This window comes from Podarcis filfolensis (assembly GCF_964270895.1).
Source record: "Podarcis filfolensis genome assembly, chromosome: 6".
Lineage (NCBI taxonomy): Eukaryota > Metazoa > Chordata > Lepidosauria > Squamata > Lacertidae > Podarcis > Podarcis filfolensis.
The window spans coordinates 32,452,826-32,471,447 of NC_139609.1; the positions used below are offsets into that span (position 1 = coordinate 32,452,826).

The 18,622-nt window shown below is 42.1% G+C and overlaps 1 protein-coding gene across 2 annotated transcripts in view; it reads right to left on the reverse strand.

Moving 5' to 3' along the window:
• Positions 1 to 18,622, reverse strand: part of ADGRL2 (adhesion G protein-coupled receptor L2) — a 348,015-nt gene that overhangs the window by 203,972 nt on the left and 125,421 nt on the right. The gene's annotated exons all lie outside the window — the stretch shown is intronic.

The window sequence follows — 18,622 nt, forward strand, 5'->3', positions numbered from 1 at the left end:
CCAGAGCAGCACACGGAAATGCTGTTTACCTTCCTGCAGGAGCCGTACCTATTTATCTACTTGCACTTTGAGGTGCTTTCGAACTGCTAGGTTGGCAGGGACCGAGCAATGGGAGCTCACCCCGTCACGGGGATTCAAACCGCCGGCCTTCTGATCGGCAAGCCCTAGCCTCTGTGGTTTAACCCACAGCGCCACCCACATCCCTTTTTAATAAGTACTGGCACTCTATTATAACACCCTCAAAGGATCTTGAGGCATGTCCTCTCTTTTATGCAAACAACAATCTTGTGAGGTAGACACACCCAGTGAGCATGACTGCTGAACAGGGATTTTGAAACCAAGTCCTCCTTACCCAACACTGTCCACTACAACTGTCCATAACATTAGCGCCTCACATCGAATGTAACTGATCCATAGAAAGGACTGTATGAACTAAAAACAATTTTAAAAGCCCACTGTCCACTACAATACGCACACACCACAATTAAATGAGAATCCTTTGGGCTGCTTAGATTTTTGCTTTGTTACATAACTCATAGTGCTTTTGCCTGTATTAAGACTACAGTGGTTTGGCTTATCCTGGTTATACCTGAAGGCCCTGTACTTTTATAGCTTCACACACACTTAGGCCTCATCCACACTTTGGTTTGGTCCATGACATCTAAGCATAGTCTAGCTGGTTTTTCTTTTGTCCCACTGCTTTCCCTGAGAAAACCCGCCACTCATCGCTGAATCGGAGCAAATTTGTTCCAATTCAGCGGTAGACAGTGAGTTTCCCTGGGGAAAGCAGTGGAACCAAAGAAAAAATAACAACAACTATAGGACAAAGGGAAGCCTGGATAAATGTACATAGAGAGAGTTGAGTGTACAGCACTGTTTGACAAATTTGATGCTTAATTTCCATCCAGAAATTGAGCACACACACAAACATTATCAATATAATTATGGTTTGGTTAATGTTAGTTTCTTATTTTGTCCACTTTATACCCATGCAGGATTTCTTAGAGTGTTAGCTAAGTTCCTGTACATAAGTTATAAGTGGGTGCCCTGTGCAAACAGTTGGGGAGGCTGCGGATCCGAACCCCTCCCTAACCCCACCTCTTCACCAGACCTGACACCCATGTGTTCAATATCACATCTTCACTGAAGCCCACACTCATAAATCCTATTGTGTGTTTGATCACACATTGCCCAGGGGGTCAGCTGTACATTTGGCACCCCCATGACAGTGGCAGAGCTTCATGCTCCGGCACCGGAGGGCGGAGAGCAGGCGGGGGTGGGGCTGGCATGCTGCCCGCAGGGGTGGGGCTTGTGCCCTGGGGTGGGGTGTGCCGCCTGCAAGGGCGGGGCCAGCCACGATGGCACCCCACCGGGATTGCGCTGCCAGGGGCAGCGCGCTCCCCCCGCACTCCTCTTCCTCCACCAGCTCCACGTGAATCGGGGCATATGTGTGTAGGACTTTTGGCAGAGAGGGCCATCATTATGTAGGAGCACAGAGCTAGAGTCAGCAGGCACATTCCCAACCTCACAGATGCGGGCTAAACATTTCAGGCCACAGAGCTCAAGTCTTCCAAAGAATGGTGTTATTTTAATGCTGATTCTGTTCTAAGTTTTTGTACAGCTGTCCCAGGGGGGAAATATTTGGGTATAGGAGGGAAAGAAAGACTTGGGGGAATCTTCAGAAGAAAATGATGGGGAATCATTTGCAACTTTATCCAGCAACACCAAGAAGAAGAAGAAGAAGAAGAAGAAGAAGAAGAAGAAGAAGAAGAAGAGTATGAAAATTTCAGTCACTGGAATATTATGAAGCATAACTTTATCTACTATGTCAGAACTTATAGTCATTACTGTTGGAAGGGGGTGTGGTCAGATTGGGTCATACTTTCACCTTTGGTGAGAATGCACAAGCATGAAGAAGTTTGGGAACATGGTTGCTTATTACCGACAGAAATTTATCCACATTGAACCTCAGATAACTCCCAAAACTATGCTTCTTCGTCATTTCGAAGCTAATGACCCTGGATTCGGGCAGAAAAGACCTCCTTAAGCAACTGTATGCAACTGCAGAGTTGTGTAGAGCACATAATTGGAAGTCTCCAAAGCAACCACCTACACAGCAGTAGATTGCTAAAATTTGGGAGACTGTCATTATGTAGAAATTTAACCAGCAAGTACAGCAAGCAAATAAACCTTTTTAAAAACAAATAATAATAATATGAATAATTTTTAAAAAGCTATTATGGTTCCATGGCTTCCATTTGTTTCCACTGCAGTAGTCCTTCATCTTCTGATCAGTTCAACTCAAGTCCATTTTTTTTAAAGATTATGAGATATGTAACCTGTGCAATATAATTAGTGAGCCAATTGTTCCATGAGCATGATAAACTAAGAACAATTATCAGTGAGTTTCATTGTTCCTTTAGTGTTCTTTATATGTGTGCATTTGTTTAACAGCCTGTATTTTTGACTATGCAAAAAGTATGCAGTTCTCGTTTTCAGCAACATCTGTACAGTTATTTATTATTTGCTACTGCCTTTAAAATCCCACCTTTACTCCAATGAATTCAAGGTGGCACATGGGGCTCTCCATCTCTCCATATTATCTTCACAACAGCCCTGTGCTGTAGGTTAGGCTGAGAGTTGGTGACTGGCCAAGGTCTTACCATGAGCTTCTTAGCTCTGTTCGCATTCAGATTCTAGTCTCAATTTAATGTAATTGGAAGTTCTGGCCTGAGTGGATATAAATTCTGTACCACAAGATTTCATGTAAGGGAAGATTCATGTTTTGTTTTTGTTTTTTGATATCAGTGGGTCTTAAACAAAAACAAAATTCTGGTCGTGTGAACGTGTAAAAATATTTTGGCTTCAGAGCTGCCTTCAGGGGTGGCACCTGTGTGTTAACGCCACGGGTACAAAATAATTGCAGCTCTGAGCACAGGTGATACAACCATATCACAACCACGTCCTGTTTTTTCTGGCCATGCCCTCTTTTTTTCCTCCTGCAGCAATGATTGCAAAAGGCTAAATTGTTGTTTAAAAGCCTCCAGTATTAGCTCTGTTGTGGCACCATTAATTGCCCTAGGGTCATTCTTCTGGAGTGAGTTATTTCAGCTTCAGGACCAGTCCTCCTGTATTAGCTCCATTGTGCCACCACAAATTGCCCTGGGGTCGCTTTCCCTGAGTGAGTTATGCAGTTCACACCAGAAAAATGGGGTTGTTCGATACTCAGAGAAACCTGCAATGAAAGCTTTCTAACAGTGTGAGCCTTCAGAGTTGCAGCCATCTTTCTGCTCTGTTGACACAACTGAGTTTTACTATGTAGAAAAACGGAGCAGCAGTTTTAAAATGAACTTATTTGAAGTAGTTAAGAGGGGGCTTTCCATCCTTCAGGATGTTATCATCCTTGATATTTTCACAGCGTTGAAGTCTTGGGTTTTAAGCATAGTCTGAAGCAGTTTAAGAGATATTCCATGCTTCAAAGTAACATCCACCATGAAAATTAGGAAAGTGATTTATTCAAGAGTACTGCTTCTTATTGCTGTAAAATACTGCCAGCGATCTTCAGGTGTGTCCTAGCATCCAAATATGTTGACTGTTCCCACATGAACAATGAACCAGGCTCTGAGGAAACTGTTAGAATGAATTTACACTGAATATCCCATTTTAGGGGTCCAGTTAATACCAGATCGAAGTCAGGGCAGTGTCAGAAAGCCAAAGTTGAAGCCACAAGATGTATATATGATATTTGCCAGACATTTATGTTTTGTAACTGCTACAGTTATAACTTAGCAGCATCATGTTTGCTTTCTGACTACAAAGGTTTGTTGTCTCCTCTAACTTAAATCCAGAAAGTTCTGAAGCAAAATGGTCTACAGACAGCTCTTACCTTCTATCACTGGGTTCTCAATAAGGAAAGCACTTGTTTGGGAGAAGGAAACCAGCATATTGTCTGGACGTGATAACAGCAGGTACTAGAGGAGGCAGAGGCATGATAAGCATTGTATAAAATTATGTATCATTTGGAGAAAGTAGATAGACATTTTCCTCCATCTCTCAGAGGTGCTTCTTTACATTGAACATGGTTAAACTACCACAAGATCACCACCATCTTGGATGGCTTTAAAATGGGGTTAGACAACTTCATGGAAGATAAGGCTATCAATGCTTATACAATTTTTTTAAACTGCAGAATATGTGGCGTTTTCTTGAGCATTCATACTACAATAAAGATAGTAATGGTAGCTACATAGCCATAGGGAAATAGATACATGGATTATGGAAAGAGTTCCTTAAGATATTTGATGTGGATCATGAAGGGGAGGAACGGGAGCTCTACAGAGCACAGGCGTTCTCTGACTGCTAGGATGGCTCACACAGGTAAGTTACTGCTTCTAAAAGACTAGCAGGTAATGCCTGCACATTTTAAAGTTCATCTCCAAAATACGGAGACCTAGAAACCTGCTTGTTTCTCACCTTCAGTACAGAACACCAACTCTTGCTAGATGTAAATTGTTCAAAGAACATGGCAGAACCCAAAGGTGAAAGATGCTAGACACAAAACTGACTTCTTTAATTATTTGAAAACAATACTCAAGTCAATACTGATTTTCAATAGCATATTTCTCTAGGCTGAAACACTACTAGCCCTGTAGAGATTTCTCAGTCAGAGTCTGTATATATGAAATGATGGATCAAATGCATTATGGTACCCATATTATGTAAAAATGTATTCCTGGTTTCTAAAGATAGGTGCTAGTGCAGATAAAGAATCTGAAAAGCGAGTTTGCTGATAGAGGGGCAGTTTCTGACCTTTGTGCAGTCAGAGAACGGGAGCAAGACTGGGTCACAAACCTTGCAACAATAAACAGGGATTATTGTGTTTGCTTTTCTTTTGCTAGGATAAAGAAGAGAAATTCCTTCTTATCTATTAGCTGTCAAGAAAGAAAGAAAGAAAGAAAGAAAGAAAGAAAGAAAGAAAGAAAGAAAGAAAGAGGCTCAGCTCAGAGTGAAAGTTTTGCCTCAGTAAGGACTGTAGATATTTGTGTTTTCTTTGTTCCACAGACAACATAAGGAATCATTGCTTTAGAAATAATATTTCTGTGTCAAAGGAATTGTGTAATCTAAAAACCAAAACTATAGCTAAAAACACAGCTATAGCTAAACACTGTTAAGTCCTATTGAATTAGTGGGAGAGTTAAGCATTTTCAATCACTGCAACCTAAAAGTGCATGTCTAGGTAGCTGGAATGCTGCACTGCACTTTTGGCTGAAAAACAGAGATATCTATAGAGTTACTTAATGTTGATTAAATCCTAGTTAATGGGATCAGAGCAGCAATAGGAAATGGGTCTTGGAATAATGTTTAAAAGTCACTAATTAGATATTTCACTAATTATATATCCTCACAATTTTTGCAATAAGTATACAAATATTTAGCAAAGTTCAAGTGTCATTTCCATTTGATCTCAGTTGCTGATATTGTTTGTTAAGTATATAACCCATTGTTAACATCATCTTGCTCGTGTTTGCAATATGTTATTTGTGTGTGAGAGAGAGAGAAAGGGAGAAAGAGAGAGAAACAGAGGATATTGATCTGTGATAAAATGTTACAGAAAACAATATACACCAGCCCCACCAAAATAATGGTGAAATATATATATGACATGATATAATTCTTAACTAAAATACTTCATCCTTACAGCTTGTTATAAAACGGAAAGTGTTATATTTACTTCTCATATTTATTGCTGCCCACTTTTGGTTCCACTTGGACTTGACGTTAGAGGTGATTTATATGTTACCCTGGAACTGCTTGCAACTTTTGTTTCTCGCTCACGTTAATTCACACAAGGTGGCCATTCACAGATTTCAGCCTCGGCAATGCCTGTGATCTCTGATGCTCCAAAAACGGATGCCAATCACAGCTGCTGCTTTAGTTTTCCGTGCGCTAAGGGCTGCTCGCACGCCAAATTGTTCATATGGAGGAAAAAGTAACCTGTGAAAAGTATCCTGTGAACTAGATATTAAGAGCATATAGATATTCCCTTTATCACAGAGTCTAGAGGTGATGTCCTGTTCAGACTTACACAAGTTGCCTTGACATAATAACTGTGCTTCATCATGGTATGATCCCAATTTTTATTTTTGTCCCATTTTGCCCAACTCACCATGCCACACTTCTAGGGGCATCACAACAATTTGGTAAAGTCTGGTTTTATTTGCCATGGGCCATGAGATTGCCATGACACAGTTTAGAAGTACTGCAGAGTTCACAGACTCCGCAAAGGTTACCCACAGAGAATGGAAAGGCATAGAATGAATGCACACCCACACAAATAAAACAACCCAGTCGGCCTTTTTCACAGAGAGTGTAGCATGGGGCCAGTGAATTTCAAGCGCAGGGCCATTTCAATCAAAACTATTGTGATGTGTGTATTTGTCTGGGTTGTGGGGGGTTTTTTTTGGGGGGGGGAGGGATAGAAAAATCCAGCTCACTTTCTCTAACACAATTCTATTTAATTTTAGGTTTTGTAACATTTCCCTTCATGTCTGCTATACATGCAATTCGGGCTGATCCAGTAGGAACAATTCAAATACCTATTGGATAAAGCACTTGAGAAGACTAATGGCCAATCGTTATGGATTATTGCCATGATTCTCAAGGAATTGTATACAACTTCGCTGTGTATGGGCTCTAATGAAAGGGTTCCTGACAACACTTTCAGCCAATTGTACTGACAGCTGCATTCTTGGGGAGAACACATTTCCAAAAGGTGATTGAGCCTATCTGACAAAATGGGTCAAATTGCGCTCCCAGTTACAGCCACACAACACTCTTCCCTCTGCTAGACAGATAAATTGCTGAGTATGAGCAGCTACTTTGGGAGAATACATCTTGGTACATGTTACCTGCCATGTGAGCAAAAAATCATTAAAGCCTTTCTCCTGGAAGCAGTTGCAAGCATGAAAATGGACAGGGGTGCAAAATTCAGCACTGGGAAAATCTGAGCATTTATCTTTCATTGGCTTATGCAAGTTTCTAGCCCTTAAAAAAGGTTTGATATAAACTACAGCATGCCACAAATAGAAAACAGATTCAGTGCAGAAGAAGACATAGAAACAGCTCCAGAATGCTCCATAAAAGAAGCCAATCTATATGTTTACATAGTAAACCAAAACTAAAAGGTCTCATTCGCAGCCAGTATTACCAATGATCAGGGATGATAGGAAGCATAATACAACAACTTCTGGAGGGTACCAGGTTGAGAGAGCAGCTAACCCATCAGATTTTGGAAAATTCTCTGGCCATTTGATAAGTTTCAAGAGCTTTCAACACCTCTCCACCCTGTTCTGAAGCAAATAACTGACTTGCTTGATGTATTGCATACCACTCACTAAGGTTGTACAAATGTTGAATCACACTTTAATCCACTTTGGCTCTAAACCAAATTTAAGTGTCTTTTTCTGGCAATAGATCTTCCCAATAGGCTACTATGTCTGGATTCAGTCTAGTCTGATTGAATAATGCTTTGCTTTTGCCTTTGCATGTCGGAACAAAGACTCTTCCAAGCTTCAACTGCGCCCATGGATGAGTGAACCTGGTAAATCATTCTGTGTATACTGACTAAAGTGAAATATTCCAAGGATGCACCCTTAAAAGACACACTAGGAATTATTATTATTATTATTATTATTATTCAAAGATATTTATATACCTCATAAGCATTAACATTTCCAAGCAGTGTACATAGAAATAAAGCATACAGAAAATAAAGCAATAAATAGCCATCACAAAACGAAACACTGCCTTAAAGTGCATAAGGTGACAAGAATGTCTTTGTCATGTGCCTAAAGTTCAGCCAGGAAGATGCCTGTCTAAACTCAGTTGGGAGGGAGTTCCACAGGATTGGATCCACAGCACTGAATGCATCTGAGTCATGGGGAACCACCAACAGAAACCCCACCAAAGCTCTCAGTGAACAAGCAGGAACAAAAGGGATCGAGCAGTTTGTAAGACATTCGCAGCCCAAACTATGAACACCCTTGTAAGTTAATACAAAAACAATGAACCTGGCCCAGTAACTTGTGGGCAGCCAGTGCAAGCTTTTTAGCATCAGTTATGTGCTAGTTGTAGTCCCCATCAACAGACTAGCTGTAGCATTTTGTACCAGCTGGAGCTTCCAAACCAAGCATTGTCTAAAGCACACTGTGATAATCATGTCCTGTCTTTTGCACCCAACGTTGATGCAATTGCTTTAAGTGGTGAGGTATGCATCAACAGAGTTGCATTTTCAAATGCCAATGCCAGCTCCTCTTGCATAAGATGCATTCAGTGGTGCTCCCTTCTGGACTTGGGCCACCTCCCCTTCATTGCTTCTGTCACTTCCCATTCATGTCCACTCCCTCTAGACGAGGCTCCCCCAACCTTGGCCCTCCAGATGCTTTTGGCCTGCTACTCCCATTATCCCTAGCTAGCAGGATAAGTGGTCAGGGATGATGGGAATTGTAGTCTCAAAACATCTGGAGGGTCGAGGTTGAGGAAGCCTGCTCTAGACCCAATCTGTTCAGCTACCTAGAGGATGAGGTGAGTACTGTTCTTTCATCTACTCCAGTCACTTCTTACTCACTTGAAGAGAGCAAGTGAACAGGAGAAGGATCATTGGGGCTCTGAGGTTTGGCATTGGGTTACCTGATGGAGTGTGGGACTTGGCAGCTACTTGAACATAACAGCCCCAGCTGGATACTAATTACTAACTGTTGAATTTTATTTGTTTTTTGGTTGAAAATGACCTTGGGCCAAAATATAGCTCTGTGTGTCTGTGTGTTGCCAAAGACCAACCAGAATTCAAGTTAAGAGAGAAACGTAAAGTTTTGAAAGCAGGGAATTTCAAGTCTGGCTTAAACTGCATTTCTGCCTTTTCATAAAGGCCCTGGAGTGTGTCTAACTTAAGTTGCAATTTTGGTTGGCAGAGATGATTTAGAGTTCCCATTTTTCATGGGGAAGAAGCTGTAAAATTTTCTGGACTCTTTCTGGAACGTTCTGTAAGACTCACTTAGTCTCAGCGTGCACCTCAAAATGAGTGACCAACTGTGCGCATCCCATGGTGCAGCTGAAGTGAGGCAAAGCATTTCTTCCTGAAGCTTTGTTTTTCCAAAGGCAGAACATCCGATCAAGGGATTCCTGCTAAGCGTTCAGGAAGCCCCAAGGTTTTTGCCAGAACACAGTTTCACAACCGCTGTGGTAAGTTCTGAGCGGCAGACAACTTGAAAGGAACTCAGTACAGAGACTAAAAGGCACACTGGGAAAAGCTCTCTCAGGAATGTGACACTGTGGACAGGCTCCCAGTCTGAAACCCTTTTGCAGAATATGTTAGCATATGGTACAATCCCAGTGGTGTAAACCATGGGGATGGGACCTCAGGGAGCTGAACTCATTCTTTCTTAATCTCCAGGGCTTCACTAGCAGCACTGCATCAGATCAGGTGTCATGATCCTGGCCTACTTTACTAATAGGTGATGTAATTGTGTAGTCGCCATTGTGTCGTTTCCAGAGTCTCATCTTGCCAGTGCCTCTGCAGAGGGATTCCCTTTGCGCCATGCTCTTGCTTCCTCATCCCTGCTTCCACATTCGCTCCACCTCCATACATGCCTCACCTCCTCAAGAGACACTGCCCTTTCAAGCTCCTCCTCCAGACCCCAAACAGCCATTTTGCTATCAATTTTTGAGGGATTTGATTGGTTCCTGGTTTCAGCCCTCTGATCTGGCCACCAGTCCACCTTGCTGTCTCCTTTGTGTTCTTCAACCCCAAGTCCTAACCCCTATGTCAGAGATAGCAAATCTCAGCCCCAGGGGGGCCAAATGCAGTCCTCTAGGCCTCTTTATCCAGGCTACACCCCTCACAACCTTTGCTCTGTACCCTCTTCAAATGCTTTTGCACTCTTCAAGTGCTTTGAAGTATGATAATTCATCTAGACCCAGGTTTCCCAAACTTGGGTCTGCAGCTGTTTTGAAACTACAACTCCCATCATCCCTAACCACTGGTCCTGCTAGGTGGAGATGATGGGAGTTGTAGTCCAAAACAGCTGGAGACCCAAATTTGGGGAACCCTGATCTGGACATAGGTGTAAATTTGTATGTATGTGAGTAAGAACCTCTGAATTTTGTGTAGCCTATCTGGTAAGAATTAGCTCAGTTGCTCCACCCACATTTTGCTTCTGGCCTTGCCCGCCACTGACAAGCAGCCCTGGAGAAGTTCTCCAGGAGGCAATGTGGACCTCAGGCTGAAAAGGGTCCCCTGCTCCTGCCTTAAACCATCTACTAATCTTATGATTCTTTGCTTAGCCCCACTTCCATGCTCATAAAAATGTAAACTGCTCACGCCCCATTTCCTTACACATATTAATTTTAACGTCCCCCTCTCCCTTTCGCAGGACTATAAAATTACTGTACGTATTCCACAACGGCCTTTCTTTCTAGAGTGCATTGTTCCTCTTATTGCAGTGTGTAACGAGGCTGTTGTTTGCAAGCCCTGCAGGGAATACCTAATTAAAACAAAATTATTTTCATTGTTAGTGAGTTTTTAAAATTCTCTAGCGTTTAATTTAAGACTGGCTCGGATGCTGCATTTGGCTGCTTTCTCAGGTGTCTCCCTAGCATCAGAATCATGTGACACTGTAACATGTGAGCTGGGATCTCTGCCATGGCAAACCTCCGGGATCCCCAGAGCATTGGGAAATGGCATAAATTGCAAGAGCTGAGATCCATGAACTCTGAACACACAGAATTGCCTACCCAAATGCAGATGCCAGGAGGGTCACTATACATATGTAAAAGTGGGGAAATAAAATGCGCAAAACAGCTTTGAGGTGTAGCACTCCAGACTTTTAAAAGGCAACTTGAAATATTCTTGTTTTTTGGGTGTTGTTTTTTTAAAAAAAAGTTGTAACAGGTAAAACAAAATTTCCAAACAAGTAATACTTTGCATGTTGTATCATACGGTTAGCTACACAAATCAATTTTAATGACTACTGGTCTAAAGTATTATTTAATAAATGGCAAAATCATTGAGTTACTTAGAATACTTGATAATTGTTTTCTTTCTCTTTTTTTTTCAAAATAAATTCTACACATGACTAAGGAAACACCCATTTCCATTTGTTTTATGTTAAATCAACATCTAACCACTCTGGTGATTTCATTCAAAGAAAACAGAAGGAACGCATTAGCTTTGTGGTTAGAGAGATTGATGGGCTTCAAACATTTTAACATGGATGAGGACTCCCCCCCCAGCCCTCCCAACTATGGAAGCCGATGTTTTTAATTTAAACAGATTCTGGTGAAATGGAGATCATTTGATTCAGCAAAGCTATTCCTCGTTCCTTAGGCAGAAATTAAGTTTAGTATTTTTAATTAACTAATATTCAAGAGGAACCTTTGTTTAAGGAGACAAAGAATACACAACAGAAACATTTCTGAGGGGAAAACCAGACATGACATGATTACATAGTGGGTGGGTGGTGTCTAGGAGCACATGAGAAAGGAACACTGTGTGTGTGTGTGTGTGTGCGTGCGCGCGTGCGCACACACACACACACACACATACACACACTCTCTCTCCCATTGCCCTAGTTTAGCCTTTCTCAACCTGTGGGTGCCCAGATGTTGTTGAACTACAACTCCCATCACCCCTAATTAGCAAGGCCAGAGCTCAGGGATGATGGGAGTTGTAGTCCAACAACATCTGGGGACCCACAGGTTGAGAACCGCTGCCCTAGTTCCTTCTGTCCCTTTCGCCATTTCTTTCATAGCTTCAGGGAACAGAGCATAGTCCAAACTCATGATCTGCTGGGATTAGTGAGTTTGGAATAGATGGACCTTGGGCTACCACAGCTGAGCTGGAGATACACTGGCTACACTCCCTTAACCTGGCTGAGCCCAGGCTACACTAGCTCAGCAGGAGTTCAGCCAACAGAAATTAAACTGGCAGAATTTGTGCTGGCATAAGTCCCCCAAAGGGTGGGGCAAGGCAAGGAGCGACTTTTGCCTATTCCAAACTTCAAGTCAAGCCATGTGACTTGGCATCCTGGCAAAATTTATGCCAGCAAAAAGGGTTGGTGTACGTCAAACTATGTTTTGAAAGCTCATTGTCTTCCAGGCTCAGAGCAGCTCAGCTGGCAGCAGCGCAACTCCTGAATGGCATTTGGAACAGGGGTAATTTATGTCAGTTTAAGGTTTTTTTTAAGACCCCTGACCATTAGGTCCAGTCGCGACCGACTCTGGGGTTGCGGCGCTCATCTCACTTTATGGGCCGAAGGAGCCGGTGTACAGCTTCCGGGTCATTTGGCCAACATGACTAAGCCACTTCTGGCAAACCAGAGCAGCGCACGGAAACGCCGTTTACCTTCCCGCCAGAGCGGTACCTATTCATCTACTTGCACTTTGACGTGCTTTCGAACTGTTAGGTTGGCAGGAGCAGGGACCGAGAAACGGGAGCTCACCCCGTTGTGGGGATTCGAACCACCGACCTTCTGATCAGCAAGTCCTAGGCTCTGTGGTTTAACCCACAGCGTCTCCCGTGTCCCTTCCAGTTTAAGTTAAGCCAGTGTAAATTCCACCAGATTCCTGTACTCAGGATGGCTCTGCCCCCATGCTAATAAGAAGAAAGACAGAAATATCCAGTCTTCCTCTTCCACCTGATATGCTTTCAACTGCTCCCCACCCCCCATTGGTGTCTGATCCATTAGGGAGAATGGGCACACTGCCACTCCTGAACCTGTCCTCAACCAGGCCCCACCTGCCTGCCTTCTTACTTCCAACTGGTCCAGGGAGGGATACTGCCTTTCACCTGCCACATCCTTAGCCTCAGTGTTGCCCTTGTAGAACTCGTCAAGGAAGAGAATGGAGAATGGAGAACTAGAATTAGTTAGCTCTACTTGTCAGAGGAAATGGGACAGGGGACCTCATTGTTCTGGCTTCTGCCAGCACACTACATTAGTTAAATTCAGGCTTTAATCTCAGATGTAGTTTTCTGTCTGCTATTATTGCTTTTAGCACTACTCATAATCACTGGTATGGTTTAGCACAAATGTGCCAGCTTGTGTACAACCCGGGAGCACATTTCAGCTGCCTTGCTCCTCCACAGCTGTTTTGCCACTGTGCCATAACAAGCCAAGCCATGGCTTGGCTTAGCATGAGGGTAGCCAATGTAGTACCCTCCACATGTTGGTGGACTACAACTCCCATCAATCCCAGCCAGCATGGCCAAGAGTGAAGGATGATGGGAGTTATACTCCAGCAACATCTGGGGGGGCAGCGGCACCACTTTGGCTTAGAGCAGCGGTTCTCAACCTGTGGGTCCCCAGATGTTGTTGGACTACAACTCCCATCATCCCTGAGCTCTGGCCTTGCTAGCTAGGGGTGATGGGAGTTGTAGTCCAACAACATCTGGGGACTCACAGGGTGAGAACCGCTGGCTTAGAGGTTTAGACCTCTCCTAACTAACCGTGAGCCATAACCAAGGTTTGCTGTTGTGCCATGTTAAGCCAAGCCATGGTTTGGTTCAGTGTGGTGCACAAAACCAGGCCATTGGGGGAGGAAAAATAACCCATGTTGTTTAATTGAAAGGAGGTAAAAATGTGTTTAAATATATACATAAAAATGGTCCTTTCTCAGCTCAGGAACAAGATTGTAGTCACTTCATCAGTACGTGTCTGGTAGTGAGTCCCTCATGCAATCAAACCAGGAATGAAGCCCACTCCCACTTCAGAGCAAAAAGCCTTCTAGCTGACATTTTACCATGCTTCTGTCAAGCCACCTGGTGTGAATCTAGCAGCTGCAAGAGCTGTCATTTTTGTTTCAACAAATATAAAGGTCTCTGATTCAGTCGTTCTTCTCTCCCTCCCCCCCCCCCAATTACAAATACCTGAAGCAGAAGGGTATTAATATCAGTAAAGTATAGGAAATCAAAGATATTACATTTCTGTCTTCTCCCCACTCTCCTTAAATAAGCATTTGCTTTTAAATCTGTTGGTTTTTGACAAATACTGCTCCAGTCTGATTGAAAGCCCGGTTCCGCCTTTCTAAAAACAGCAGTCAAAAGAGTGATATCAATGCCATGCTACTGTTGCAAAGAACATCAATCACATGCCTAATAGTAGTTCTAATTATATACTCACATTAAATAATTCATTAAGATGCTATTGAAGATTTCCAGTACAAGAACTGTGCAGCCATTTATAGTCTAATTGACACCCCAAATAAAAAAGTTGCAGGGAAATGGTATGAGGGAACAGGTTATTCTCAAACGTGAGGATGCAAGAAACACCCATTGGCACAAGCCTGATTGTCTATTTTGTATAAGTTTTACAAATGCCATGTTAATGGAAGAGTTGCGTGGGAATTGTTCCTTTTCTGCTTAGCTTTGCTCTCTATGAAATTGGAATAAAGTCCATAGGCATCTTGTGCAGTAAAGGTAAAGGGACCCCTGACAATTAAGTCCAATCACGAATGACTCTGGGGTTGTGGTGCTCATCTCGCTTTACTGGCCGAGGGAGCTGGCATTTGTCTGCAGACAGTTTTTCCGGGTCATGTGGCCAGCATGACTAAGCCATAGCAGCGCACAGAAACCATAACAGCGCACGGAAACACCATTTACCTTCCCACCAGAGCGGTACCTATTTATCTACTTGCACTGCATGCTTTCGAACTGCTAGGTTGGCAGGAGCTGGGACTGAGCAACTGGAGCTCACCCCGTTGCAGCACCCCGTTGCAGTAGTGCTGGGCAATATAGCGATGTATCGTCCAAAACCAGTTTGAAGTCCATATTGTGATATTGATTACATAATTTTTTGACCTGGCAATATATCACGAATCATGATGTGTGTGCGCTCTATGCAAAAACCACAATGTGGGGGAAACTGTGAAGTCATCCAATAATTCTCTTGATTTCTGCAGCCCCTGTTAAGTCTGCTGGCTCAGCTCTCACCTGCCTCATGCAGGGGGCAGCGAATCACAAGAGCAGGCACCAGCAAAAATCACAACACAGGAAAAACCATGAAGCCAGCCAATGCCTCTACATAGCTCCCTCCATCCTTATTTCAGACATTGTGATATATTGTGGTATATCACAATGTTTAGCTGGTGATATATCACAAAGTTGAAAAACAGATATTGCCCGGCCCTAGTATACAGATCCTACTGCCATTGCATGTTGGCAATAGGACTGATCCAGGGCTTTTCACTGCACCAGCCTGGGAGATGCCCCCAATTCTGGTCTGGACAAGTGCTAGGGTGGTGAGGTTGCTACACTCTATCAAGACCCCACCATTGGCAGCCAGGAGTTAAGATTGCAGCCTAAGTATTCTTGTTCCATGGACTTGGTGCAGGAACAGTCATGCAGGTATTCCAATTTGACCTTTGACATCATAACTAAAATCAATGCCAAAATAAAACAAAGAAGCATGGGAGAATAAGTATGTAGGTCTCACAAACGCAGAGGGATACTGACTCAGTGTGTTTCAGCGTTATATATTTATGTCTTTGAGGCATAGCAGCACACTGGATGTGGTACTGATTAAGGCAACATATTTTTTATGCTTATTTACACCACTCAAAGAGAAGAACTGAGCAGCTTGCACAGTATTAGCGAAAAGGAATCCGCAAATAGTGAGGAACTGATCTCTGGCCCCCTTAGCTTACGTCCATTCCCTCCCTTGGAGCAATTTCCTTAGAAATCAGATCATTCTTCATGAACTATCAAAATGTTGGCCATTATCGTTTTCATGAATGCCCATTTAAATTAATTTGCAACATGCTTTAACCTTGGCACTTTGCTGCAATTGTGTTCTGAGTTTACTGTAGCATTAATCATTAGAAATCTGTCATCACACAGTGGTTTATCTTGCTGCCAGAAGCACTGACACCAAGTCTTTTATTATCACGTTGCATATTAGAGTAAAAGAGCCAAATTTCACTCTGACCATTCCTTTAAATTGTCTTTGCTTCGAAGAAAAGCAAGCAACCAACCCAAATTTTCTTCTGTGGGCCTTCGTCCTAGAATAGGATCTGTAATATATGATCCTCATAGATATAGATAACAGGGCTAAGCCTGTTGCGGTGCAAAGTCATGAATTGTGGCTAGGATCCATAGAGCTACTTTAGGCATGCTGACAAATATATTGCTATTATTCATAAGTAATTAATAGCATATTCTCATTATCCAGGAGCTGGAGTCAATCCAATCTGTTTTGGACGTGGTCACATTCCCCTTTAAAAATGTCCATGTTGTAGGGGGGCTCTGTGATCCAGCCAGGCTTCCATATCCTCCAACATTTCTCCAGTGAAAATAGGGACATCCTCTTCCATCATCATCATCATTTATACCCTGCCCATCTGACTGGGTTGCCCCAGCCACTCTGGGTGGCTTCCAACATATATAAAAAGATAACAGAACATTAAACATTGTTCCCTTAACCAGGCATGTATGCAAGTGCTGAGGGACCTGCACTGCCATTTAGCCATGGAGCAAGTTTTAAGGTCTTGTTACATATAAAACTGGACCAGGCTACCTGAAAGACAGACTTCCCCTCCATTGCCCAGAAAGGACATTAATAAGATCAACAAATGGATGGAACCCAGTTAGTCTTGCCACAACCTGACAATTATCGGCTTGTGTTAATGCAATGGCAGGCATTTTCATTACTAGCACTGGTGTTAAGGAATGCATTTCCTACTGAAATAGAAGAGTCACTATCTGTCTTGCCATTCCACCGCTTTTGAAGATGTACCTGTTATACAAGCATTCCCTTTGATCTCTTGGCCTGAGTCTCCTGCTATAATTGCTGTGTTGTTTTAATGGGATTGGTTTTGTTTTAACTATGCATGTCATGCATGTATATATGAATAGGATGGTTTTGTTATGGATTTTAATATTGGATTTTATCACTTCAAGTTGGCGTAACTGTTGTTTATATTTCATAAAAGGGCTTAGAAGGCTATTTTGGCATTAAGCTGTGCATAAATTAATAATAATAATAATAATAATAATAATAATAATAATACAGGGGCAGGGCCTCCTCTGTGTGGCACTCTGACAATGAAACATCTTCCCAATGGAAATCATTGGGCCTCATTGCTGCTCACTTTTTGGTGGGTGCCTAGGATGGACTTTTTCCAACCAGCTTTTAAAGATTTGAAAGGTCTAAAATTTCAGAAAACTGCTTTTAGTTTGACCATATATTGATAAAATTGTGTGCATGTGTGATCCCTTCATAATCATCTGTGTCGTGCCTTTATTAAATAAAAACAATTCTAAAGAATGTCAGGATAGAAATGCTGAAGACAAAGGGATAAATGATTTTTAAAAATCCTAACTCCAAGCATTACTCAAGGCTATAGAAATATAAAATTGTGGTATTTATGTGGAGTCAGAAACTAGCAGTTCTGGGAACTATTTTGCAAACCATGGCTTGTGTTAATCACAGTGAAGGCAGCTAATCCACTTTTCCAGTATTTCTGCCAGCAAATTAATAAGCAGTATTTTTTATTTTTTTACGAATGTCATCCTATATCTGCTATTGAACCATACAGTTTAGCAAGTGAAGCCATGACACACATGGGATCTTAACCAATGTTAAGACAACGAACTATGGTTGTTGTTGCCTTGCTATGCATTATACTTGTACCCGACCAGTGGCGAACATATCTTAGTTTACCTTTGTTCTGAATAGTATGAGTGTATCAACTGTGTTTTCTTAAGAGCATAATAGTTCACTCATTTGCGGTAGCCACAAAGCATTTCTTCTTTGCAAATGGACTTCCACTACTATTACATTGAAGTGTTTGGGAGCAGCTTTGTTTATAGAAATGAATTAAAACCACACAAATTTCACAATGGTTATGCCATACGTTGTTTATATATTTCTTAGGAAATGCTTAACATTTTCTTCTAATCTATCATGAACAACACATTTTGAAGCGGGGGGCGGGGGGGCATAAGTGTGCCACAGACATTTGCAAGTTCAGTTAGTGGTGCTGTATTGTCTCCAGCAGATGTTAGCTAAAGAAGCAATGCACGGCTGAAGTGCAAACAGTGAGAAAAATCAGCTAATATATGGTGGCTAACTACTGAGATATGGAGTCTGTCGGCATATTTTGGGTGAAATGCAGCTAAGCACAACTCATAGAAAAGCCTCTATTTTTTCCAATGTTCCAGTTGATGAAAGTCATGTTTAAATGCCCTGTAGTTAGATTATTAACTTCTGCAAAATAGAAACAGATGTGTGTCTTAGTATGCCATTAAATTTATGATTTACATAGTACCCTTGAATGCATCAGCAGAGGCCAATGATTCTAATTTGCTCTAGATTTACAATAACCTGATCTGGCTTGTGTAAGTACTGCAACACTTTAAACAAAATTAGAAAGCCATTGCATTTTGTTTGATTAAAGATGCAGTTCTCATTGGGCTAATGAGAAAAGTTAGAAAATGTTTCTTCCTTTATGGATGTTTCTTTCATAAACACAAGCGCTATGTTTTATACATTTTTTTGCCACTATTTCCTCATTTTAAGGATAACGTAAACCAATTGTGTTATGCTGGAATCTATCTGATATAATGCCAAAA